We start from the raw sequence: 15,189 nt of genomic DNA, 5'->3' as shown, positions 1-15,189 counted from the left end.
GGAAAACTCTGTAAAAAAAAAAAAAAAAAAAAAAAAAAAAGCCTACTTTTATCTGACTTCTAGAAAGTTGCAATTAAAATGTACATCTTACCTTGACTCATGCCAACAATTTAAGCTGTTATCAGTTATTAACACCTCGACCAGAATGAGTTTATTACTCTAAAGCAGACAGCTTTATCCTATGGAGGTCACCTACTTGAGAGAAACTATTATTTATATACTTTCACTTTTGTGCCACTCACTCATTCAAGGAAAAATATTCAGTCATTCAACTATTTATTGAGCACCTAGTATGTGCCAGCATTATTCTTGACGAGCACTGCTCCATAGAAATAGTATTAACTACATACGACATTTTAAATTTTCTAACAGCCACATTAAAGAAAGTAAAAAGACATACGTAAAAGTAATTTTAATAATTTAACCCAATATGCCCTAAATATTATTTCAATATGTGATCAATATAAAAATTATCGATAAAATATTTTACATTTACTTTTTTTTATGCTGTGTCTTTGAAATGTTGTGTGTATGTTACACTTCCAGCTCATCTCAGTTCCTGCTAGGAACATCTCAAATGCTTAATAGCCACATTGGCTAGTGGCCACTGTGCTAATCAGTGCAATTCTAGACATTTGGAGAACAGCTATGGAAAGACAAAGGAAGAAAGTCAATAAACTCATGAACAAATAAAATAATCATAAGTAATGTTCAATGCTAGGAAGAAATTAAAACAAAGCAATGACATAGAATGATGGACATGACCTTATTTAACCCTTTCGATACCCCTCTCAAGTTGAGTAATAGTATATAACAATGTTATATAACAGTTTTATAGCTACAAAAACTGAGGCTGAGACACAAAGAAACTTGTCCAAGCACTTACAACTGGCAAATTCTATGTCCAGGAGTCAGATCCCAGCTTGACTGCCTTCCGTGCTGGTTTCCATTACTCTACAAGGCCAGGTCATAAAGAAGACAGAGGGGAGGGAGGAGGAGTTGAATGGCTTTTGGGGTTTAAACTTTTGAGCACTGAACTAGGAATTTGGTGCTGATGTGTGTTATTGATTAGGTCCCATGACCTCTCTGGGCCCTCCTCACAGGTAACATGGAAGGCCTGGCCTTTTCCAGGGGACCATTCCCCAAGGGAATACAGAGTTGTGAATAAAATAGTTAAACTTTGTATCCTTAAATGTACCTGCTTTTACACAAGTTTTGTGAAAAGCTCAAAGTATTTTTTTCCTTAGTTCAGGTGGACTAGACTAGGGTCTAAAGACAATAGGGACAACATTGCATAGTGCTAGAAGCAGGGGGCTTTGAGTGGTGGTTGGCTGGTCATCCTAGCTATGGAACCTTAACTGTTTTGAGTTTCAGTTTTCTTTATTGTAAAACAGGTATCTACCTCATGGCATATTTGTAGAAGGGAAATGGAATGTTGCATGTAAGCATTTAACATAGCAACTAGCACATAGTAATCACACAATAAATATTGGCCATTATATGAATAGCCCCCATGGGTATTATACATTTGGCATTAAAAAGACTTGAATTTGAGTTTTAAATCTATCACCTACAGGCTGTGTGACTCAAACAAATCAATTAATATATCTAGTTCATCTGAAAAATGGGAACAAGAACATTATTTGTACAATCTGCCACAGTGTCTTCATAATTGTCAACTAACATTCTGTATATAAATGTGCTTTGCAAGCTGTGAAGTGCTGTGCCCATGTTGATAAATCTTGGTAGTTATTGTTCTGTCAAGGCTTCATATCCAGTCCTTTGCAGATCTGAGCTGCCTCATCATTGCCTTTGTAGCAGAAAACTGAGAACTCAATCTTATTTTTCTTTGTACCAGCAGTGCTCATCAAAATGTTTTGTGTGCAGTGTGCCCAGATGATTAAAGTTAGGAGTCAGAGGATCTAGTTTGGCCTCTGCTACATACTGAAGGTGTAATCTTAGACCAGTCATTTAACTTCTCCAAGCTGTTTTCTTAGTCCCAAAATAGGAATAGTCTTAATACCTGACTTTCCTACTTGTTGGGGTTATTCAGGATGATAAAAGAGATAAAAATCCTCTTGAACACCATACATTTCTATAAAGGCTGAGGGGAACATTCCTAAGCATTATTCCCAGCAGGCAGCATGTCTTTCCTCCTGGCAGCTCTTAGCCTTGCAAAGCAGCCTCATAGAACTACTAATGGTTTCCTGTCTACGTCCCTGCTGTTTCATGCTTCGATGCTTGTGCACTTTGCACAGGCTGGTTCCTCTGCTTGGAATGCCCTTCTCCTCATTTCCTCATCTTTAAACCTCACTCCTTATTTACGGGATGCCTAAGAAACTCATTTTCCAAAATCCAGCTTCAAAGAATCTTCTCTCTAAAACCCATTTAGACTCATCCAACCAAAGTCAATTACTACCTCCGCTCTGTGTCCCACAGCAACCAGTAAAGACTGCCATCATATCTTTCATCACCCTGCAGTATAACTCTTGTTTAATCATTCATTTGATGGCAGCAGCATAGCACAGCAAAGAAGCACATAGGTCCTGGAAACTGGGTTCAAATCCTGGCTCTAATACTTAACTAGTTGTGTTGGGGAAGTGACTTACTATCTCTGTGCCTCAGTGTCCTCACCTCTTAAGCAATGATGATAATGACACCTCCTTCATACAATTGTTGCTGAGAAGAGACACATTACCTTAGTGTCTGGTGCATAGCAGATGCTCCATAAATCTCAACTTTTATTAATGTTCTGTCTTTCTTATTTGACACCAAGGACTTATCCTCAGTGCCTAAAACAATCCCTGACACACAGGAAGAACTCAACAAATGATTGTTGTACTTATGACTCAGAGAATCCCACATGCCATGAATTCCTGTGTCTCTATTCAGTCCTCTCCCCTACCCCCTGGATCCTGTCTGCTCTCCACTTTTCCTTAGAAACAGGTCTTGCAGCTTCTGCTTTCCATTCAGCATCAGCACTGCTTTCTTGGCCAGGAGTTCCCCCATCTCCTGCCCTGTTTCCTATTTGGCTTTCTGACTCAGATTCTTCCTGTTCCACCCAGCTGAGAGCCCCGCTTCAGCCCCAACCTGCTAAGACACTGTTTTCTCCACTCATTCTCTGCTTTGATCCCTCCAGATCCCATACTTTCTACTGATTATGTCAGACGTCTTCTGCCAGGGGTTTTAAGATCCCCCATGACCGCTAATTTAACTTCTCACTGCTTGCCTGGGCCTTTCTCTGAGCTTGGCAACCCCTTGACCATCTTATCCACCTACCTTATCCATACACCCATCCATTCCTCCACCCAAATTACCCCCCATCTACTACCATCCCTTCAACTACCTACTCACCCATCCATCTCCCCACCCACCTTTCCATTCATCCATCCATTTGTCCACCCAGTCATTAAATTAACATTCACCGTGTATCTGTCACTCTCCAGTCACCATATAGAGCACAGACGTGGGCAAGAAGAAAAGTTGGTCTCCAACTCCTTGTAATTTTTAATCTACGAAGGGAAACCAGATAACTGAAGAACTATACTTTGTGGCAGAAGATAGTTTGTGTCATATGGGTGCTATCACAGACTTCTAAATTAAGCTTTAGGGAATCTGAACTTCTTAAAATCATAAGCAAAATTGTGTGGGTGAGAGGGTATGTGTGGTGCCTCTTTATATATATGGGTGTTTCTCAAAGGAGAGGCTCCATGACTCTGTGATATTGTTAAAGGGGTTTTCCAGGAAATACCAGGGGTTGGGTGAGGAAAAACCCGGGGAAGAAATAGCTTTAGTTTAGGGCTTTAAAGGGAGAGAAATGGAAACTAACATTTATTTCAGACCCACTATGTGCCAGGTACCACTTCTAGTGTGGCAACCTTAGGTATGTCCTTGTTTGGAATATGGGAATGGGTGAGAAACAAGGTGGAGGAAGCTAGCCTTTATTGAGTACTGGGCTAGGCAGCGTCATTTGATTTAATGCTTATAGCAACGTTTCAAAATAGGTACGGTCGTATGCCATGTACTGTTTTGGTTAATGGCTGACTGCGTATATGATGGTGGCCCCATACAACTATAATATCATATTTTTATGATTATAAGATTACAATACCTTTTCTGTTAATTTATAGATGCATGAATATTATTGTATTATAATTCCCTATAATATTCAGTAATGTAACATGCTGTACAGATTTGTAGCCTAGGTGTGTAGTAGGCTACACCATCTAGGTTTGTGTAAGTACATACTATGATGCTCCCACAACGACAAAGTCACCCAAGGACACATTTCTCAGAATGAATCCTTGTTAACTGTCACATGACTGTATATTATCTCTATCTTACAGAGGAAGACACTCAAAGAGGTAAAGCAAGGCCCACACCCCCACAGCCTCGAGGCATAGAGTAAAAAAGATTTGAACTGAGGTCACTTGGGCTCTAGGGCCCATGATCTCTGCGTCCCTCCCAGGGCTTCCTGTGGATCAAGTATGTCACTGTGTAAGTGCTTTACACTGTAAAACACCACTCAGTGTAAGAGAAGATGCTGTTGTCTGTGCTTTGAGAACATTAAAGGGGTTTTACAAGCCTAAGGAATTGCTGTCATTAAATTTTCAACAACCTCCAAAGAGAATGACCTTTTCCTGCAGATTCAGCCTATGTAAAAGGTTAGTGAAACTTGGTTCTCACCCAGAGAGTGTTATCACAGCAGTTTCCAGGAACAAGGCTGGGTACAGGGCAGTCACTCAGCAAGCACTTGTGGCTGGGTCTGTTGGCAGAAAGGAGCCCTCAGCCTCATGCCAGCCTCTGTGGCACCCCCTCTGCTGGGGGTTCTGCCCGGGGAGGGCAGGAGAGTGCTCCATCACAGCCAACAGAGGAAGTGTCACCTCAAAACCATCCCTTTGGAGCCATGGGCCTGGCCAGCGGAATACACACTTCTATGTCTGTAAAGTTCTGGAACTTCAAGAAAGCTTGTGCCCAATTCAGCTGCCCACCCAGAGTATTCCCCTTGCTGCCTAATATTCACCCACTCCCATTGTGCATGAAGGAATTCAAAATCCCTGGACTTCTTACAAGGGGGAAATTGAACTAAGTGACCTCTAAGCGTCCTTCTAGTCACAGAAGACTGGGATGAATTAAGAGAGAAAATATTTTTTTCAACTAAAATTATTCTCTATTTGAAAGCAAGGACCATATAGTGTGTTGATTTGGCCTCGTCACACCCTTTACCCTCATGCTCCTGTCTATCTCCACGGCCGCCACCCTCCTCCAGAACACCACTATTATTGCACCGAATCACTGCTTCAGCCTCCTAACTGCTCTCCCTGCATGTATCTCATGGTGTTCCAGCTGTCAGCAGAAGCCAGATTGGTATTTCCAAATGGACCTCTTGTCTTGTGCCTGCTTATGATTCTTCCATTGCCATACTTGATGGATTTCAAGACCTGAAGATTATGCCGACTGCTTGGCTCTTCTTTCACCTCTTCACACATTGTGTCCTTGTACTCTGTGGTCTGGCCACCTCATCCTCACCCACCCACCTTCCCTGGCTCTTTCCATGTGCTGTTGTCCCTGTTCCCTGCATCTCCAAAGCCCTCCACGCCATAACTCCTGTAACTCTCTTTCAGTCTTCAGGGCTCAGTCACTAACACAGAGATGCTTCCCTTGAGCCCTCCTGCTTTTTTTTTTTTTTTTTTGAGAGGGAGTCTCCCTCTGTTGCCCAGGCTAAAGTGCAGTGGCATGATCTCAGCTCACTACAACCTCTGCCTCCCAAGTTCAAGCAATTCTTCTTCCTCAGCTCCCCGAGTAGCTGGGATTAAGGCATACACCACCACATCCAGCTAATTTTTGTACTTTTAGTAGAGATGGGGTTTCACCATGTTGGCCAGGCTGGTCTTGAACTCCTGACCTCAAATGATCTGCCCACTTTGACTTCTCAAAGTGCTGGGATTACACATTATAGGCATGAGCCACCATGCTGGGCAAACCCCTAATTCTTGATGAGGTGTCTTCCTCTGTTGCTACTGCACCCACAGTCCTCTTCAGCCTGTGTTGTAAATTTCTGGGAAGTTTTCTGTCTCTGCCACCGGCTGTAAGCTCTGGGCAGGCTGTGTCTCTGTTTGCTGGTTTGCCATATTCTCAGGGTCTTGCCCACAAGGCCTAGGACCTTCACCTATAAGAGGTACTCCATGAACACGTTTGCACTCCACAGAGCAGGGATCTACTCAGAGGTAAGGTTAGATTTCTTTGCCCCAGAGCTTGAAAGGCCTCACTGCAGAGGGCCCCAAATGTGGAAACCATTAGTGCCTCCTCCCTCTGCTCTTAAGTGAATTTGCTGGGAAGGCAGGGGGCCATGGGAGGCACCTGAATCATATTATAGAGCTTGGAACCAAAGCCAGGCATAACTGAGTGGCCTTCCCTACCCCCAGCCCCTGTTTTTAGCCAGATGACCGGCACCCTGCCCCCTCAGGCACCCTGCCCACCTCTCTGCCAACATGTTCTGGCTGTGACAGCACCACCGCTGCATAGGCAGGGGCAGTCACATTCAGAGTGGGTGAGGCAGAGAGTCACTTCAACCCTGACATTCTATCTGTCCCTTGTGACTCAGGTTGCCACTTACCCCTGGGGCTTCAGGACACAAGCAGGGATCACCCTTTCAGTAGATATCAGTGATATGGGGAAAAGGCCAGGCAATGGGCTGGGCTGCTGAGTCACCAAGAGTGAGTTTCCCTCCCTTCTGCTCTACCTGAGGTTGCCTGTCTATGTGAAGGGGCGTCTCTTCCCCTCTCTGAGGCCAGTGTGATTCCTGGAATGGATTTAATTCACAGCATGCAGTGGGGATATCCCTTGTCTACTTTTTTCTTCTCTCTCTCTCTCTTTTTTTTTCTTTGGCAGAGTCTCGCTCTGTCGCCCAGGCTGGAGTGCAGTGGCATGATCTCGGCTCACTGCAACCTCCGCCTCCCAGGTTCAAGTGATTCTCCTGCCTCAGCCTCCCGAGTAGCTGGGACTATAGGTGCACACCACCATGCCTGGGTAGCTTTTGTATTTTTAGTAGAGACAGTGTTTCACCATGTTGGCCAGGCTGATCTTGAACTCCAGACCTCAAGTCATTCACCTGCCTTGGCCTCCCAAAGTGCTGGGATTACAGGTGTGAGCCACCACGCCTGCCCCCTTGTCTATCTTTTTAAAGGAAGATGATCTAACATGGTTGGGAAGAAAGCAGGCTTTGGAGTCAAACACGCTGAGCTGAATCTCAGTTCTGCAGTTTACTAGCCGTGGTACCCAAAGCAAGTTGCTTAACCTCCCTGACCCTCAATCCCTCCTCTGTAATGGGAGTTTAATGCTACCTAATTCGTAGGATTATTTTGATAATAAATGCAGTAAAGTATGTGAAAGGCTTAGCAGAGTGCTTGGCCAATGGTGAACAGTTCCTAAATGGTAGGTGTTATTATTTGTACAAGCAGACGTCTTCGTAAATGCTTGATCTCTGGGGAACACCGTGTCTCTCCAGAGACCCCAGGCTCTAGCCTCCAACTCTGCACATCCACAGTCATATGTTTGTGGCTTTGGAAAATTTAGTTGAAATGTGGTGAGACAGGAAGAAAAGAAAAGGAAGTAAAAGGGTAGTGACTTTTTTTCTTAACTGTCTCAGATGCACAAACTGCTTCCTCAACTCAAATAATTCCTGGCTGTGTTTGAGCAGAAGCCAGATGCACGAGAGAACCCGGGGGCTGTATAGATAGTCCGGAGAGCAGGGTTTTACTATGTCAGGCTTTCTGTCTCAGACAGCCAGAGAGGGCAGAGTCTGTTAACTGAGACTTTGAAATACATGCACTCCTTTACTGTCCACTGAATTAAGACTGAGGTTCTGCGCTTTGGCTCTTGGTTCAATCCCTTTCCCCTTCTCATCCAATGCTTCTACTCCTCCAAATAGAGGAAAAACATCAGTGTACTCTTTGGATCAACATGGAGAAGACCTAATTTGCTCAGTGTCATTTGGCAAGATGTTTAACCTCCCTTGTAACCTAGCTATCTTTAGCTTCCTTGATGCTATTTTGAAATGTCAAACTAGCAAATACTGCTTCCAGAATGGTTCTGATCTGGGATGTGACAGGATGCATGGGGGTGGGGGAAGCCAAGGAGGAGGTGGGGATGGTGAAGGAGCCTGCTGGTAGTGGGTGAGATAATGTACCAACTTTGCAACCACCAGGATTCTCTCCCTTCTATGGCCTCTGCCACTTCCTCCAGGGTACTGACCCATTTAAGGGAGACATAGGGCATTGACTCTCACCTGGGTCTGACCTAGAGGGATGTCTGCTTCTCTGACTCTGGAGCCAGAACTGGACATCACATTAGCCAAAAGAGAAAACTGACTCTTATGTGCCTGATCCACTCTAAAAATATTTATTCATTCACACACTCACTCGCTCATTCATTCATTCATTAGGTATTTAAGAGTACCAGCTATGTGCCAGGCACTGTACTAGGTACTGGGGATACAATAGCTTGCAAAGGTTAATATTCATTGTAATCATCTGGGGAGTTTGTTCATATGCAGCTCCTCAGGCCCTGTCCCCGAGAGTTGATCCAGGAGGTTTGACGTGGGCCTGGGAGTCTGCATTTTGAGCAAGCCCTCAGGTGTTCTGATGTAGATAGTCCAGGGTGTACAAGAAACCTCAGCCTGCAGTAACGTCGATTTCCTAAGTGAGCATTATCCCGATGCTGAAAGCTTGGGATATAGAAATACCACCACACACCTTGAAGAGCTCATGGCTCAGAGTCTCCAGAAAGTGACAAAGAATGCCATTTTAGGCTACAAAGTACTTTGAAAGCAGACATACAAAGTGCTGACAGGGCTGTAGGGAGGAGGTATCTTGCTCTGGGAGAGCTGGGGAGGCTTTTTTTAAAATAAGGGATATTTGAGTTAGGTCTTGAAACGTGAGAAGTGTTTTTCAGGTAGAAAAAGAGTAAGTGCAGATTGTACTTTCCAAAGATGGACTCACCAAGATATATCTCCCATCCCACATGCTCTTACAGTGGGATTGGCATGCTTCCCACAGAGAAGTGGGGGTCTGTGTTCCCTTATCCTGAATCTGGGTGGGGGTGTGTGACTCCTTGCACCCAGACAGTGTAGCAGAAATGATGCATGACACTTCTGAGGCTGGGTCACCAAAAGGCCATAAGGCTTCTGCCAGCTCTTTCTCTCTCAGGATATACCCCTCTGGAACCCTGAACCAACATGTGAGGAGTCCAGTGACACTGTAACTGTCACATGGAGAAATCAAAGCAATAGACAGAGATGGCGGATAATTCCAACCCCCAACCTTTGAGCCACCCCGGCTGACACAGGGTCAGCTGTTCCCTCTCAGCCTGCCTGAACCACGGATTTTTGAACAAAATACATGGTTTTATTTTTTTGTTTGTTTTAAACCACTACATTTTGGGGTGCCTTATTACACAGCACTGGATACCTAGAACAGGCTAGAAGAACAGTTTAGGAAGAGGAAATGACAGCAGGTGCAAAGGTATTGAGGGGTGAAAGGGGCGTAGACACTGTTTTTGAAATTTGGAGAGAATCAATATCCTCACACAGAATTTAGAAGTCTTGCTTCGCCGCAGACTGACACGTGCAATCAAGCTGTCTGTGTGTTTTCCCAAGAGGTGCAGGCTAAGCTCTTTCCCTAGGCCACGTGACCCACCAATTTGGTGCTGCCTCAAATTGGCATAGATGATTTTAACTGTCGTGCCTTTGCTGAGACGTAGTTTTAAGAGTGTGGGCAGCACCTTTTCAATCCCTAGGAAAAGATTTATTAGATGTTGAAACAAGTGATTCAGGCATCATCTGGTCTTCCTGCCTAAGATCTTATGGTGCCAAGCACCGTGCCTGGCACACAGAGGGTCATACAATGGTGACTGAGCCTGCCTGTGAATAGTATTATCAGCCCTAGAGGCTATGTCTCTGATCTGTGGGCTCAGAGTCTTGGGAATGGGAGGAGTCTTTACAGGTTACCTTCCCAACCATTCTGCCAATATCAAGGATTCAGTTCTGCTCACACAGCTCTTCTAGCCACCTGTTCTCATCATTATGAAGTTCTTTCTTCAACTGGGTCTATATCTTTTCCTCAAAGTTCCCACCCATTAAGCCTGGTTCTGTCTTTGAGGAATAGGAATTTGCTCCCTTTTCCTTATGATTACTGTGAGAGCTTTGGGAAATAGAGGAAAAACATCAATGTTTTGGGACATAGAGGAAAAACATAAACTTGGCTAGGCCGAGCCACCCACCCCAGAATTCCCTCTTTGGTCTGTTTCTTGTTAGGGTGGGCCATAAGAGATATTCTTCCATGAGAGTTGCAGGTTGGATGGGAGGTAGAGGCCACTTTATAGCATATGCACACCATCCCCCAGGGATTCAATCACACACTAATCTAGGTGCTGCAGTGAAGGGGATTTGCAGATGTAATGAAAGTTCCTATTCAGTTGATTTTGAGTGTATCAGGTGCAGCTGGGCTTGCAATTGTTCTCTCTTCCCTGTGGGTCTTCCCTTCCTGATTGCCTTCCCCGTGGCTTAGCCGGCTTCCCCAATTGCACAGGATAATTAATAATATTTGAAACAATAATAACGATAAGTGATTTAATTTAATTATCAATCTATCGATGTATTTATCTATCATACATCCTTTCATTCACCTATCAATCAATCAATCAACCAACCATTCCTCCTGTGGTTCTGCTTTGCTGGTTAAGCCCTAACTGATTCAACCACCTTTCAGAAGACCTCAATGCCCCAGTCTTCCATCACTATGTGCAGCTCGACTTCCACCAATGTGCCTTATGCAATGTGGTTTTGAGTCCCATTACCATGCTGGCCTCTTTCCAAACATGCTGCATTTTTATGCCTGTCCCTCTTACAATTTATCCGTTCAGAAAGCATTTATTGCATTACTGCTGAATGCTGGGGATCATCTGGGGTATACCACAAGAAACAAGACTCACCAGTTCCTGTATTCATGGAGCTTGGGTCACTAATTCTGAGACCTTATTTTCTATGGGGTATAGACCGCTCTTACTAGCACTGGAAGAGGAAGGTTGTTTGACCATCAGTACCATAAGTACCACTCAGTGCTAAGGATAATGTCAGCATAATTATTTGATGACAAGCCTGGACAATGCTTCTATTAACTTCCAGGCATTTAAAAACTGATCCTTCCATATAACCTTCCTAGCAATCATATGATGTAGACAGGATCCTTCCCATCCCTCGAATGACCTAGAAGACTACTGGCTTGTAAGTGCAGAGTCAAGATCCCAAGTGTATAAGACCCCAAATACCATGCTTGTGGTGGAATGACAAAATGTGGCCTTTTCCTCCAAGGGGCTCCTTGAAGACAGCCAGCTGTCATCCATCTGGGACCCAAGTTTTTTTCCAGGTTCTCTTGTTCCTGTGGCTCTAATTCTCTGACAATCTTACTTTAGTCTCTAGTCCACCCTGCAGGGAAGACCCCAGTGCTCTTCAAAGACTCAAAAGGCAACTTGCTCAGACTGGAATAAATTGTAAATGATACTGAGAACAATCCTTTCTGTAGTTACCAATGTGGGCCTTTGACATATGATGAAATATGAAACATGGGCCACTGCTCTGCTAGGCCTGTGGGATTTTAAGAAGACCCATGTAGCAGAGGACAGGAACTAGCAATTGTGAGCACCCACCATGAGCCAGGGTCTGTGCCAATGATAGTGATAAAATTAATAAGAATTAGTAATTGTGTACTTTTGTGCCAGATACTATTTTAAACTTTTTACATATATTAACTTATTTAATCCTTTTAACAACTACATGAGTTAATTACTCTTATTATCCCCTTATTACTGGTTAGAAAAAAGAGAGGCTAAGAGAGGCTTAGACACTTCGTTACATGATATAGTTAGTAAATAGTTGAGATTTACCAACAAAGTTGGAATTTGAGCTCACGCTGTCTGGTTCCAGAGCCTGTGCTCTTGTCGAAAGCATGGTGACCCATTAAAATCATTTATCTAGTTGAATCCTAAGAGGCCATGTGTGTGAAATGCCATCTCAGCCCTGCTAGAGCCTCCCACAGCAAATGCTTTATTCTGGTAACGTGTCAGTCCTTCCCTTTACTCAGTAAGCTTCTGGCGGGTGAGGGTAGGGGTGGGCAGGGACTGTGTCTGTCTAGTTTACTGCTGTGTGTCCAGGGTTCAGCACAGCTTCTGACACAACAACATAGCAGACCATCAAGACACAGAAAAGAATACACATATTTTACAAACGAGGAAACCGGAACAAACCATGTGAGGTCAAAAAGGTAATGAGTGACAGAACTGAAGTTGAAGTCCAGATTTCCACGAGGCTGAATTCCATCAAAAGCTGTCTTTTGATCACATTTTCTTTCCTCCTGTATATTGAGCTCACAGAGCAGGCCTTCTTACAAAGTAGGTGCTTAATAAAATGTGCTATTAAATGAACAAAGTGCCCTGTTCTTTAATTCTTCCAATATCCCATTCCTCCACTCTTTATCTTAGAATTCTATCTTTTCCATGATGCCAACACACAGTCTAAGACATGTTTTCCATGTTCATCCTTAACCCTGACCCTGTTATCTCTAGCTACTCTTTAATAATCTGACATTTAAAAAAAATTTTTTTATTTTTTTATTTATATATATATTTATTATTATTATACTTCAAGTTCTAGAGTACATGTGCATAACATGCAGGTTTGTTACATATGTATATTTGTGCCATGTTGGTGTGCTGCACGCATCAACTCGTCAGCACCCATCAACTCGTCATAATCTGACATTTTTATATCATGTTCTGCATGTGTCCCCAGCCCCTTTCGGAAATGCCTGCTGTTTGAGTTTGCGCCATCTTTCAAGACAATGAGGCCCACCTACATTTTCCCCCTTCGGAACCTCTCAATATAGTTTCAGTTTGATTTCTTGGAATCCATGTGCTATAGATAGGGGAGATTTTTCCACCTACTAAGGCATCAAAGAGAGAGAGTTTCTTGGGTTGTTAGGAGTTGGGGAGCTTTTGCCAAGAGAAATATGGTAACTTCTTGAAATAAGTGGAGCCATGTCATACCCAAAGATTACAATGAGAGAACCTCAGGTAAATGATAAAGTCACTGCAGAGAAATTAAAATTCTTGTAGGTCAGAGGTAGTTTGAATTACTGGAATGAGCACTAACCCAAAGAGGCAATGCCTGATAATAAAATGAGCTGTAAACTCATGTTTTCGGTCCTTCCTTTCCTCCTCCCTTCCTCCCTTTCTTTTCTTCTTTCCAGGAAAAACATCCAGGCAAATGGACAGCATTTGCATCAGCCCAGCAATAAGAAGGACCATATTCTACTTGGGAAAAGGTAAAGATGCTTCATATGGATGGAGGTGAGTTCAAGGGGGACAAGACATGGAGCTTGCCAGGTAAGTGGAGGCTGGCTTTTAAAGATTGTTCTTAAGGCAGTGGGGAGCCATTGATGAGATGTAAGTTAGAGAGTGCTTATGTTAATTTTCAATTTATTATTAAAATACTTTGAATATTTTAGGAACCTTTTTAGAGCTCTACACATACTTCTTGTGTTTTGGTGGTCTTGAAGCCACAGGGCGGAGCTAGGAGTTAATTTCAGTTCCAACTCATGGTATGACTTAGCAAGTGATTTCTTATTTTAGGTCCTTAGTTTTCTCATCTCTAAATGAAGAAAAAGAAAAGCAAGGGATTGGCAAGCTTAATTTAACATGCTCAATAATTTTTCTTTGCTGAACTGTTCCCAGAGGGTCAACCAGCCTTCAATAGGTGTGATTAATAAATTACAAAAGATAAATAGAGTGCCTTGAAAGATTTTATGTTCCTTATTTAAATTTTACCTGTCTTTACAGCCTGCCAGGAAACCTGTCATTCAACCCTTCGCAATAAAACAGCTCCTCATGAATGAAGCAAAATAAATCAGAAGTCGTGGGCTTTTAAACTCACTAAATGAAAGCCCAGCATGCATGCAGCCTCCCTCCAAATTAATCACCAGATTAAATGCAAGATGTGCACACCAAATCAATAGCTTGTGACAGAGACCTCCTGCCTGTGCTTCAGGAAAATTCCACTTCCTTTCAGATGTTGTCACTTGAAATGTCAGGAAGTTTCCATTCATCACCCGCCCTTGAAAATGCCACCATCACCATACTTCATGTTTCCTTGCTTTCTTTCTTCAGAGGAATCCAAGCACCTTGCAGAGGGAGCCCACTCATTGTCACAGACTCTCCTGGAGGCTGAAACAGGGGCAGTCTGCAGAGAGGAGAGGTGTAGAGAGGCCTGATTTAGAAATAAGAAAACCAAATCATAAAGAAGCCTAACGTCTTGTTGCAACATCTGAAAGAGACAAGATGAATATATTCCCCTAGGTGGGAAACTTAGAGTAGTGGGAAGAACATGGATTCAGGACTTTGAGAAACATGGGTTTACATTTTGACCCCCAATGCCTCTCTGCACTTCACTGTTATCCATAAAATAGAGGAAATAAAAATACTATACATTCAAGTCTTAACACAAACACTTAATTAGTTGTGTAACCTTGGACAAGTTGTGTGACCTCTCTAAGCATTGTCATTTGTATATGAGATCATGGAGGTTAAATGTCCAACCAGTTGTCACTGTGCAACACAAAATAATAATGAAACATTTCCTCTCTCGATCAAGGCTAAATCCACTTTCTCTGCTCTTCAAAACTTGACCTTGCCATCACCTTCTCCAGTAACCCCTAGGTTGAGTAAGATCCCTTTTTGTACTGCAATAATAATAATAATACTTAAGAAAAACAGTGATAACAATATTAAAAACTAACACATTTATCACTTACTACATGACATGCTCTGGGTACTTTATTTGGATAATTCATTTAGTACTCATAATAATAACCTTATCAGTTGTGTTATTATGTTGTATGTTTTACAGGTGAAGAAACTGGGACACATAGAGTTTCTATTACCTACTCACTGGTATCTTAGTCAGTTTGGGCTACTATAACAAAATACCATAAATGGGGTGGCTTATAAACAACAAACTTTTTTTTTTTTTTTCCTCACAGTTCTGGAGGTTGGGAAGTACAAGATTAAGGTGCCTGCAGATTTGGTGTCTGGTAATGGCTTTCTCATTGATGGGTGTCTTCTCACTGTAAACTCACAAGA

At 42.9% G+C, this 15,189-nt stretch overlaps 1 long non-coding RNA gene across 1 annotated transcript in view; it reads left to right on the top strand.

The window, feature by feature from the left end:
• LOC112609671 overlaps positions 1 to 14,713 on the top strand; it is a 15,603-nt gene extending 890 nt beyond the window's left edge. Inside the window, exons 2-3 of the long non-coding RNA XR_003116228.1 lie at positions 13,302 to 13,401; positions 13,891 to 14,713. This is a non-coding gene — a long non-coding RNA (uncharacterized LOC112609671). The remainder of the gene's footprint in view (positions 1 to 13,301; positions 13,402 to 13,890) is intronic.
• Positions 14,714 to 15,189: the final 476 nt, after the last annotated feature.

This window comes from Theropithecus gelada, chromosome 1 (assembly GCF_003255815.1).
Source record: "Theropithecus gelada isolate Dixy chromosome 1, Tgel_1.0, whole genome shotgun sequence".
Lineage (NCBI taxonomy): Eukaryota > Metazoa > Chordata > Mammalia > Primates > Cercopithecidae > Theropithecus > Theropithecus gelada.
Note: the sequence above shows the minus strand (reverse complement) of the source record. Positions and strands in the feature narration are given on the sequence as shown.